Source organism: Oncorhynchus gorbuscha, linkage group LG15, assembly GCF_021184085.1.
Source record: "Oncorhynchus gorbuscha isolate QuinsamMale2020 ecotype Even-year linkage group LG15, OgorEven_v1.0, whole genome shotgun sequence".
NCBI classification, from domain to species: Eukaryota; Metazoa; Chordata; class Actinopteri; order Salmoniformes; family Salmonidae; genus Oncorhynchus; species Oncorhynchus gorbuscha.
In genome coordinates this window covers 18,271,146-18,282,117 of record NC_060187.1, presented here as the reverse complement: position 1 = coordinate 18,282,117, position 10,972 = coordinate 18,271,146, and the positions used below count along the sequence as shown (strand labels likewise).

Sequence of the window (10,972 nt, the reverse complement as noted above, 5' to 3'; positions counted from 1 at the left end):
ATATTTTATATTTCAGATTCTTCAAAGTAGACACCCTTTGCCAGCTTTGCACACTCTTGGCATTCTCTCAACCAGTTGTGTTGTGACAAGGTAGGGTTGGTATACAGAATATTGCCTGACAGAGTTCAAGTAACAGACAAATCTGACTGTTCAGAGAAGACTGCTTGAATCAGGCCTTCATGGTCAAATTGCTGCAAAAAAAACAACTACTAAAGGACACCAATAATAAGAAGAGACTTGATTGGCCCAAGAAACATGAGCAATGGACACTAGAATGGTGGAGTCCAAATTTGACATTTTTGGTTCCAACCACCATGTCTTTGTGAGATGCAGAGTAGGTGAACGGATGATCTCCACGTGTGTGGTTTCCACTGTGAAGCATGGAGGAGGTGGTGTGGCGGTGCTTTGCTGGTGACACTGTTAGTGATTTGTTTAGAATTCAATGCACACTTAACCAGCATGGCTACCAGAGCATTCTGCAGTGATACGCCATCCCATCTGGTTTGCGCTTAGTGGGACTATCATTTGTTTTTCAACAGGACAATGACCCAACCTACCTCCAGGCTGTGTAAGGGCTATTCGACCAAGAAGGAGAGTGATGGAGTGCTGCATGAGATGACCTGGCCTTGGACCGCAGAGTGAAGGAAAAGCAGCCAAGAAGTGCTCAGCAGACTGTTGGAAAAGTATTCTAGGTGAAGCTGGTTGAGAGAATGCCAAGAGTGTCCAAAGCTGTCATCAAGGCAAAGGGTGACTACTTTGAAGAATCTCAAATATAAAATATATTTTGTTCAACATGATTCCATATGTGTTATTTCATCATGTTGACGTCTTCACTATTATTCCACAAATTAGAACATTTTTAAAAAATAAAGAAAACCCCTTGAATGAGCAGGTGTGTCCAAACGTTTGGCTGGTACTGTGCATTTATAGTGTATCTAGGCAAATGCCAGATATGACAAAACATTCTGTGCTGTATTCTATGACTTAATCAAAAGATTACAATGGTATTAGAACTTGAATGATTCAGACTGTTTTCCATAAGGAATATAAAGTGAGTATGTCAATTAGGCTCCCTCTTTATCTATATCCAGGCCTCTTATCAAGAGTTAGGCCTGGTTCCTTATCATGGACACACATTTCATTCGAAATCCATTCCAATTAATGATGATTTAATGAATTTACAGTTAGTCTGGCTCAAGTAGTAGGACCGATTTCCCTTTTCGGTAAAGCTAGAATGGGCTTTAGAATGGGGACAGCACACTCAGTTGTTTCCAAACAAACACATAAAGAAAAACTTGTTTTATCACAGGATATGACATAAGATTTTAGAGAAATCTGATCAACAAAAACTGAAAAATAAATAAACAAAAACGAAATAAAATAAATTAATAAATTAACAAAAACTGATAAACAAAAATATATATTATGTTCGACAGGTGTGTTCAAGGCTATGGAAGTTCCATGGGGTTCAAAACCATGCACCACCACCTCATTGTAATGATTCATTTGAACTGATGAGCAATGGATCTTAAAAACAAGTTATTTCTCTCTCTCTCCATTCAGTCCTGTTCATCTTGCTCTCTGTTTCCCCGTCCCCTTGCTTTATTATTTTCCCTGATTGCCATAAATCACCAAAGTCTGTACACTTAGATAAGTGTCTCACCCAGGCCAGCTAGTAATTTGACACACACAAGGTCATCTGGGTCGTATTCATTAGGCACAAACAAGAAAATAAATGGCCCAAACGCTTAGGAACTGTCTGTCCAACAAGAAAGTTGTCCAATAAGAAATGCTCGTTTTCATTTTCCATAATGATTATGAGCCTGCTGAGCACTGGGCCTATGTTGCTGCTCTGCTCGCAGCTCAGGGGAGAGGCGGGATGAGGCAGGTAACCAAGGTGCAGAAAGGACATACACAGCACAGAAGCCAGAAGTTTTATGAGTCTGTCTACCTAGCTTCACCCTTCACACAGAGGGCTTTAGCACCTGATGATTGATTGAGATGATGGACATAGCTCATGGTGAAATAATCTACATGGTGATTTTCAAAGGCTAACATACAGCCTACAAGGTGTGGACGTGTAAGGACTAATTGCTCATGTGAGTAATACGCTTTACTCTGTGATATGTAGTGGCTGTGAGGCATTGGCCTGTGTCCAATATGGAACATAGCCAAATATCTTTCACAATGCTGTGTAGAAGAGAGGTGGTTAAATAATCATAGCACTCAGAACAATGGACAAACAGTCAAATTATTTCATTTATCATTTTCAGGGAAGAATTCTGTGAAACCTTGACTGCCTTCTTCTGCTCTGTATTCTATTCTGACCAATTGAATCTGACCTGTTTTCCTCTCCCTACATCTCTCTCTAGGGGATCCCTACATATCTCATTACCTGTATCATGGCCCTGAGAAATACCTCTGGAACTAAAGCAATCCCCAGACTAGTTGTCAAGATCATAGGCAGCAAACAGGTCAAGTATTTCATCACAGAAGAGACAGACAAGTGAGTTGAATCAGGTCGATCAAAGATCAAGCTGTGTTCTAAGAATAGAAAATAATGGAATGGCATAAAATAGAATAGAATAGAATAGAATAACATACAATAGATTGGAATAGAATAGAAAAACAGAATACTATACAATAGAATGAATACTATACTATTCATTCTTGTGAGAAACGGAAATCTCAAGTAAAGTAGCAGTAAAGTCTCAATGGTAATTCTGCTTCAAAACACTACATCTTACACGTGCTTATTACTGTGACTTAACTGGATCTCGATGCATGTCTCTTTAACTTTGCACACGGGTGAATAAAGCAGATATTCCTCTGGCCGTTGTGGATAATGTGACGAATGAACCACCAGACAAACAGGACTCTGTAGTGACCAGATCACACAGACAAGCTGAGGCTGAGGGGGGTGTGGGGTCAGCTTTTCAGGCTGAGCTCCACAAGGTAAACCCTGAACAGTAATATAGTGGTTATACTTATGTTATTAAGTTATGTTATTATTATTTATTATCATGTAGCTTAGAAAAATACATAATTGTACATTATTTAAAAAATGGTTTCTACCCTCTTTAAAATGTCGAATAAAAAAAGAAAATATATAACAATAATACATAGTGAAAAAATGACATTGCATGAGTAGTATATTTCAAGATAGATAGACAAAGGTGACATAAACCCTATGGTTATGGGATTTCATTGATGTATATAGTACATTGTGCACAGTGAGCTGTATCTTTCTAGTGGAGAGCTCAAAACACGGAGTATTGGGTTCACTTTACAGGCCTCAAACAGGCTGTGTATGACAGCTCCCTCTGGTGACCGTTCCCTGTCCTACATCCATCAGAAGAACCCAGCTGTCATAAGAACTGAACTCAGAGTAGGAACAGCAGCAAGGGCATCTGAGGAGGAGAAGGTTAGTCCAAACTACGGCCTAACTGTGATCACTTGATTTCATTTTTATTTTACTCAAACAAAACCGTGGTCTGCCCAGTAATCACCACTTTCATACATAAAACAGATGATACCCACACTTCATGAAGTTGTATGGCATTGTTTATTTCTACTGATTATCACGTCCTACTGGTGTGGAGCTCAACAAAGGCTTATTCTGATTCCCCACCATAGAAATAGAATCATTCTATAGAAATATATTTCTATGTAGCTCACTAGTGGTTAGAGCGTTGGGCCAGTATCCGAAAGGTTGCTGGATCGAATCACCGAGTTGACAAAGTAAAAATCTTTCATGCTGCCCCTGAGCAAGGCAGTTAACCCACTGTTCCCCGGGCACCGAATCGGAGAAGGTGTATTGCTGTTAAGAATGTTAATAAACCACTCCCATGAAGCGATGGACAACAAGGATGTATTTGATTGTTTCATTTCTGTGAAACCGAAAGTAAAATATCGACTTGAGGAGAGCAACTAAAAAACTGTTTGGTAAGTTTATTCTACAACTACGTTAAGTATTCGTACCTGTTGTTTCTTGTTTTACATGTTGAAGAATGAGCCAGTGCTCGAGAGCCTATGGCTGTAAAGTTGTCTGCCTAGTGACGACAGGTAGCTCAGTAAACGCCTGAGTTTTGAACTTCATTGAACATAACTACATTATTGTATTACAGTAGCCGTAAATGCCTGAGGTTTGAACATCATTGAACATAACTACATTATTGTATTACAGTAGCCGTAAATGCCTGAGGTTTGAACATCATTGAACATAACTACATTATTGTATTACAGTAGCCGTAAATGCCTGAGGTTTGAACATCATTGAACATAACTACATTGTTGTACTACAGTAGCTGTAAATGCCTGAGGTTTGAACATAACTACATTGTTTTACTACAGTAGCTGTAAATGCCTGAGGTTTGAACATCATTGAACATAACTACATTGTTGTACTACAACAGATATTTATTGTTGAAGTATCCAGCAGCAAAGACAGATGATGGGGAAAGAGAACCAACATAGTCCATTAACCATGAGCTATAGAGACGCCCTTCAAACACCATCTAACAAAGGTGAGCTTTCTTTTTAAAATTAGTTAGGGTACTGTATTTTGTAAGACCAGTATATGACAACCCAACCTTTTTGCTTTGGGGAGGGTTGTGTGTTTTTTATTGGGCACAGGGAAGGGTAGTGTGTTCTCCCATGGTTTACATTCACTCTTTTGCAGATTTTACTATATAATGTCTTCTATCCTAGGCAGGGTAGCCTATTGGTTAGAGTGTTGGACTAGTAACCGGAAGGTTGCAAGTTCAAACCCCCGAGCTGACAAGGTACACATCTGTCATTCTGCGCCTGAACAGGCAGTTAACCCACTGTTCCTAGGCTGTCATTGAAAATAAGAATTTGTTCTTAACTGACTTGCATAGTTAAATAAAGGTAAAATAAATAAAAAATCCTAGCCAACTTTCCTTGTCTGCTTGCATGCGCCTCCACTATATCAAGGTGTTTTGGTATTTCCCTTATGCGCTATGGTTTTCCTGCTTTCTAACTTTTAATAAAAAACTGGGTGGTTTGAGCCCTGAATGCTGATTGGCTGACAGCGGTGGTATATCAGACTGACAAAACATGCATTTTTACTGCTTAAATTACATTGGTAACTAGTTTATAAAAGCAATAAGGCACCTCAGGGTTTTGTGGTATATGGCCAATATATGGCCAATGTTCTTATCCGTGATCCTTCGTGCATAACACCAGCCCTTAGCCTTGGTATATTGGCCATATTACCACCCCCTCGTGGCTTATTGCTTAACTATACCAAAGGTCAATATAGTCTACCAGTCTAACCGTCTATCCTGCCCTCTATCCACCATTCATCGTGACAATGGTGGTTGATCGTTTCTCCAGATCTGCAGAAGGCTTACTACTAGCGGTCAAGCAACACATAAAAGCAACCTGCACAAATGTTCCATATGAATCCACTAGAACAAATAGGAATAGTTAATAGGCAGTGGAGGCTAGGTGCATCATTGCGCATGAATGAGACAAGCAGCTCAAAAGGCTCCCCTAATGATCTTGTTTAGGGACAATACATTTATCCAGTGGCGTGTATGCTTGGATGCCAAGGAAAGCCAGGCTTCCCCAAAACATTTACCAAGAACAAAATATATCTACCTTTAAAAAAAATCTTTCATCTCTCTACGTTTCATACATTTCCTTCAAATCGCAAGAGGCTGAATGTATTTCACTGGAGAAAGCACCTCTCTGTCTTACTATGTGAAGCACATCTATCTGATGCTGTCTGGTCAAAATTAATATGACATTGTTTCTGCCCATTGCATTGAATGCAATGGAAGCCAGCAGACATTTGGCCTCCCTTGATAAAAAAGAAAGAAGCTCAACTGAGTGAGCTCAACTGTGAATGGTCCTGTTGCAAAACAACAAAAAAGTGTCAGGTTTGCTAAAATCGTCCCTTTCTTAAATTAGGCATGGATGGAGACAGGGAATTGAACTTGTGGTTTTACTTAATTCTCCGTACTGGCCAATGATTATAACAGCAATTCTGATTCAACCACTGATTCAACCACATTGTGCCCATGGCCTGAGGATGGAATTTCAACATGTAGCTAAATGTAGCTAGCTGTCAACTAGCTGGTAGCCTAGGACAACAAAAACTAAAAGCATGTAGAGTCATAGACCGTTTGAGTAGCATGAAAGAGAGGAGGATGGCATTGATGATTCTCTTTTTCTACTTACACACACATAAATTAGTACCATGGATGATATTTTGCTGATGTTGATTGGACTAAATTGTTTTTTTGTATCTTTGTTGTCACTGTACTAGACTAAGCATAGGTGATTTGATGTTGAAATGGTGCTGGAATAGGGGAGTCAGCTCCCGTTTCCTCTGCGACTTGCAGTAACTCTTCTGTGTTCTAAATCAATAGTTGTTTAGTAGTCCGAAAAAGTCGGAAATATTAACTTGATTGGCCATGTAAATGTATGTTACATGCAATATGCTTTGTAGACTCCACCACGTATTGTCTCGGCCTTAGGCCTACAGTGCTTTCGGAAAGTATTCAAACCCTTCCCCTTTTCCACATTTTGTTACGTTACAGCCTTATTCTAAAATTGATTAAATCGTTTTTTCCCTCGTCAATCTACCCCCATAATGACAAAGCAAAAACAGGTTTTTAGAAATGTTTGCACATTAAAAAACAGAAATACCTTATTTACATACTGTAACTATTCAGACCCTTTGTTATAAGACTCAAACTTCAGCTCAGGTGCATCATGTTTCCATTGATCATCCTTGAGATGTTTCTACAACTTGATTGGAGTCCACCTGTGGTAAATTCAATTGATTGGACATGATTTAGAAAGGCACACGCCTGTCTATATAGGGTCCCACAGTTGACAGTGCATGTCAGAGCAAAAACCAAGCCATGAGGTCGATGGATTTGTCTGTAGAGCTCCGAGACAGGATTGTGTCGAGTCACAGATCTGGGGAAGGGTACCAAAATATGTCTGCAGCATTGAAGGTCCCCGAGAACACAGTGGTCACCGTCATTCTTAAATGGAAGAGGTTTGGAACCACCAAGACACTTCCTAGAGCTGGCTGCCTGGCTAAACTGAGCAAACAGGGGAGAAGGTCCTTGGTCAGGGAGGTGACCAAGAACCTTATGGTCACTCTGACAAAGCTCCAGAGTTGCTCTGTGGAAATGGGAGAATCTTCCAGAAGGACAACCATCTCTGCAGAACTCCACCAATCAGGCCTTAATGGTAGAGTGACCAGACGGAAGCCACTCCTCATTAAAAGGCACATGACAGCCCGCTTAGAGTTTGCCAAAAGGCACCTAAAGGACTCTCAGACCATGAGTAACAAGTTTATCTGGTCTGATGAAACCAAGATTGAACTCTTTGGCCTGAATGCCAAGTGTCACGTCTGGAGGAAACATGGCACCATCCCGATGATGAAGCATGGTGGTAGCAGCATCATGCTGTGAGGATGTTCTCCAGTGGCATGGACTGAGAGACTAGTCAGGATCGAGGGAAAGATCAACAGAGTGAAGTACAGAGAGATCCTTGATAAAAACTTGCTCCAGAGTGCTCAGTACCTCAGATTGGGGCAAAGGTTCACCTTCCAACAGGACAATGACCCTAAGCACACAGCCAAGACAATGCATGTCTCTGAATGTCCTTGAGTGGCACAGCTAGAGCCCGGACTTGAACCCAATCGAACATCTCTGGAGAGACCTGAAAATAACTGTGCAGTGACGCTCCCCATCCAATCTGATAGAGCTTGAGAGGATCTGCAGAGAAGAATGGGAGAATCTCCCCAAATACAGATGTGCCAAGCTTGTAGCGTCATACCCAAGAAGACTCGATACTGTAATCGGTACCAAAGGTGCTTCAACAAAGTATTAAGTAAAGGGTCTGAATACTTATGTAAATGTCATATCTGTTTTTATTTGTAATAAATTAGCTGCAATTTTTAAAACCCTTTTTTTGCTTTGTCATTGAGGTATTTTGTGTAGATTGATGAGGATTTTTTTTTTTTTGATCCATTTTAGAATAAGGCTGTAACTTAACAAAATGTGGAACAAGTCAAGGGGTCTGAATTCTTTCCGAATGCACTGTATATATCACGGTGGCAAGGCATATGAACTAACAGGTTATAGAGCAAACAACTCAATTTCACAACACATAGGTTGTAATATGGCTTTTTTCACTCTGGTTTGCTTTCCCTGGTGATTTTACCTAAGCACTGCCATTGTAATTATCCTCCATAGAATTTATTTTCCAATTTACAGATTATGTGAATATTCTAAAATCTACATAAAACAATATACTCATTTTCCTACTGGAGATGTGTTTCCAACTGACTTATTGTGGATAAACGGCTGTGCGTGATGACCTAGTGCACATAAAAATAACTTCTGCAGTTAAATTCTCTTGTACCGAATGAAAAATACAAGTTAAATGGGTTCCATGGCATTATCAGCATTACTGATGGTTTTGTCACAAAAACTGTTGTTTTATAGCAAATGTGCGCATTATTAACAGCAGCCAAGCATCGATCATCATATCACCAGAATAAGACCCTCAATATTGATTGGACACTCACCACCTTGGATACTCACCACCCTGTGAAGTTCATAATTTCTTTAATCTGCTAATCAACTGCATGCTTTCACGAGTTGTAGTGGGAGGACCACTTAACATATCATCGCATGACTCCCCAGTTTACTTCGACATGGTCATTATATCAATATTTGTGCATAAAGGTGTTCCCACTGCCATTTCTCACATAATTCATTTTACACACAAAAATATCCAACCATGTCGACCGAGCTTTCTCATTCTGAGGGGAGAGATTCTGCAAGTGATTTACAGTACAAGGGGAGTCATGATTGGATCAGACCCCCCCCCCAGTACATTTTTAACTATCCCTAATTTGGTTATATTACAACAATGAGAGGATAGCACCTGAGTGCAACCTCATAAGATTAATATATTTTCTTTTTCTTAAAAAGTAAGGACTTCTGCAAGACCAGCAGCCCCTACTACTGCCCAGAACAGTTACCTGACCAGACTGAGGAGCAGCCTCCATGACCTGATGAATCAGCACCCAGAGGGAGTACCCCTTTCCCGTATGAGTCAGGCCTGCTCTCTCCTCCTGCACCCGGAGGTACTTAAGCCCTATCCCTCCACCAGGTACCTCTTGGCCTCCCTTCCCACTGTGGTGAGGCTTCAGGGGATCGGGGTACAGACCCTGGTGCTCCCAGCACTAAGCCATTGTGGAGGTGGGACGGATGCTGGTCGTGTTGGTTGTCGCTAGCCTTCTCGACCTATGCCAAGCAGGGACCAGGCCGTCCGCAAAGAGACTGATTTCAAGATTCCAATCAAAGCCAAGACAACGGAAGAACCTCAAATGTACACAGCCCATAATGATATCAGGGAAAAGCATTAGGGAAGTCTACATACAAGACAATGGCACATCTTACAAGACGGGATACACACAATCAACACATTACTCACTTACCATGAAAGCACACGCCTGTGAATTACAGATGTATGATTTTTTACATTTTTAGACTGTGGCAATACAATTCATTCAATTATTTTATATTTATGATACATCATGGAAAACAATATTTCACTTTAAAGTGTACATGTTTGAACCTAGATACTTTGTGCCCAATTTTATTCATGTTTGACAGATTTTAGACAAGTAAACCTAGAACGCTACATAAACCAATCACTGTTGTGCAGCGTCAATTTGATTATATTTTTCTTAGCGTGATAAGCGACATACTTTACCATATAATAACAGTTTTCCAAACATTTGAATAAAACATTCTGAAAAACATGGAAAGTGCTTTTTTTTGCCTCAAACTGAACAGGCAAGGTCTATTCTATCATGTTAAGGTCACATCCATTCAACAGCACTGTACAATAACACACCCACTACCTCTTCAACACTCTAGTCATCTTACTTTCCCACACAACCTATAACATACAGTACAATAAAGTCTAAATAAACCAAAAACTTTGAATGAAACTGAGGGGCAACGTTGTTACATTTAATGCCTGTTTGCCTGAGGCTGATGCCGTACAGGTGTTGGTACACATGCATGCAAATATTCATTCACACGTAAATAGTGCCATACATGCACTCAAAATTATTCAGTTGTCCTTGATGTCATTTTATGTTCTCCTTTGTTTTTCGCTTTTGTTCATTGTTGCTGCATTGGGGGACCGGGAATGGAATGATTTTAACATTATTATTTTTATCAGGGGGGGGGTCTCGGATGATTGAGGGGCAGCTCTCGGGAACTGTGTGGGGGGGTCTTGGAGGACTGGTGGCCTGGCAGTTGGGAACTTGGGCCGGTGGCTGATAGGTTCCTGGGTCGGGTCCCTGTTTTTGACCATGTGGGAGAACTGTCGACATGCCCTTGGGCAGGACATTGACCCTGGTTGCTTCTGTGGGTCCCCCTGGATGGGAGTCTGTTAGATGACAATGTAAATGTTGAGCGGCTTCACTGCAGGTAGATTGTATGTTTAATATTCAATAAAATAAAAATGTAAAAAGTGCTCACGGTGCTATACGGCTGTCTCCATTCCGATTCACCTTTAGCTCATCTCCCTCTAGTCTACTTTGTTTTAACATGATTACTCCACCACAAGCTGTAGCAGTTACCCAAGATGGGTATCTAACTGTCAACATCATTAGTCAAAGGGCAAGGAACATCATCACTACCTCACTCTCCAACCAAGGGACTTTAATTAAGGAGCAAACTGAACTGAAGATAACATTCTGCAACTCTTGGAAGTTGATAGAAATGTGTCTTTATTGTTCAAACCAACACATTTCAGCTCATAGACACTGTCCTTCAAGAGTTGTTGAATTTCCTCTTTACTTCAACATCCCATTAGTTATAAAAATCCCTTGATAATCAAAGTTGTTCACACAGCATGTTTTGAGATGAGCGAAGTTTAATTCCGTTATTCACCCTGC

At 40.4% G+C, this 10,972-nt stretch overlaps 1 long non-coding RNA gene across 1 annotated transcript; it reads left to right on the top strand.

Moving 5' to 3' along the window:
• The first annotated feature begins 3,793 nt into the window (after window positions 1-3,793).
• On the top strand, window positions 3,794-9,823 carry LOC123997099. The gene is made up of 3 exons (XR_006832084.1): window positions 3,794-3,945; window positions 4,416-4,526; window positions 8,988-9,823. It is a non-coding gene; the product is annotated as an uncharacterized LOC123997099 (long non-coding RNA).
• Window positions 9,824-10,972: the final 1,149 nt, after the last annotated feature.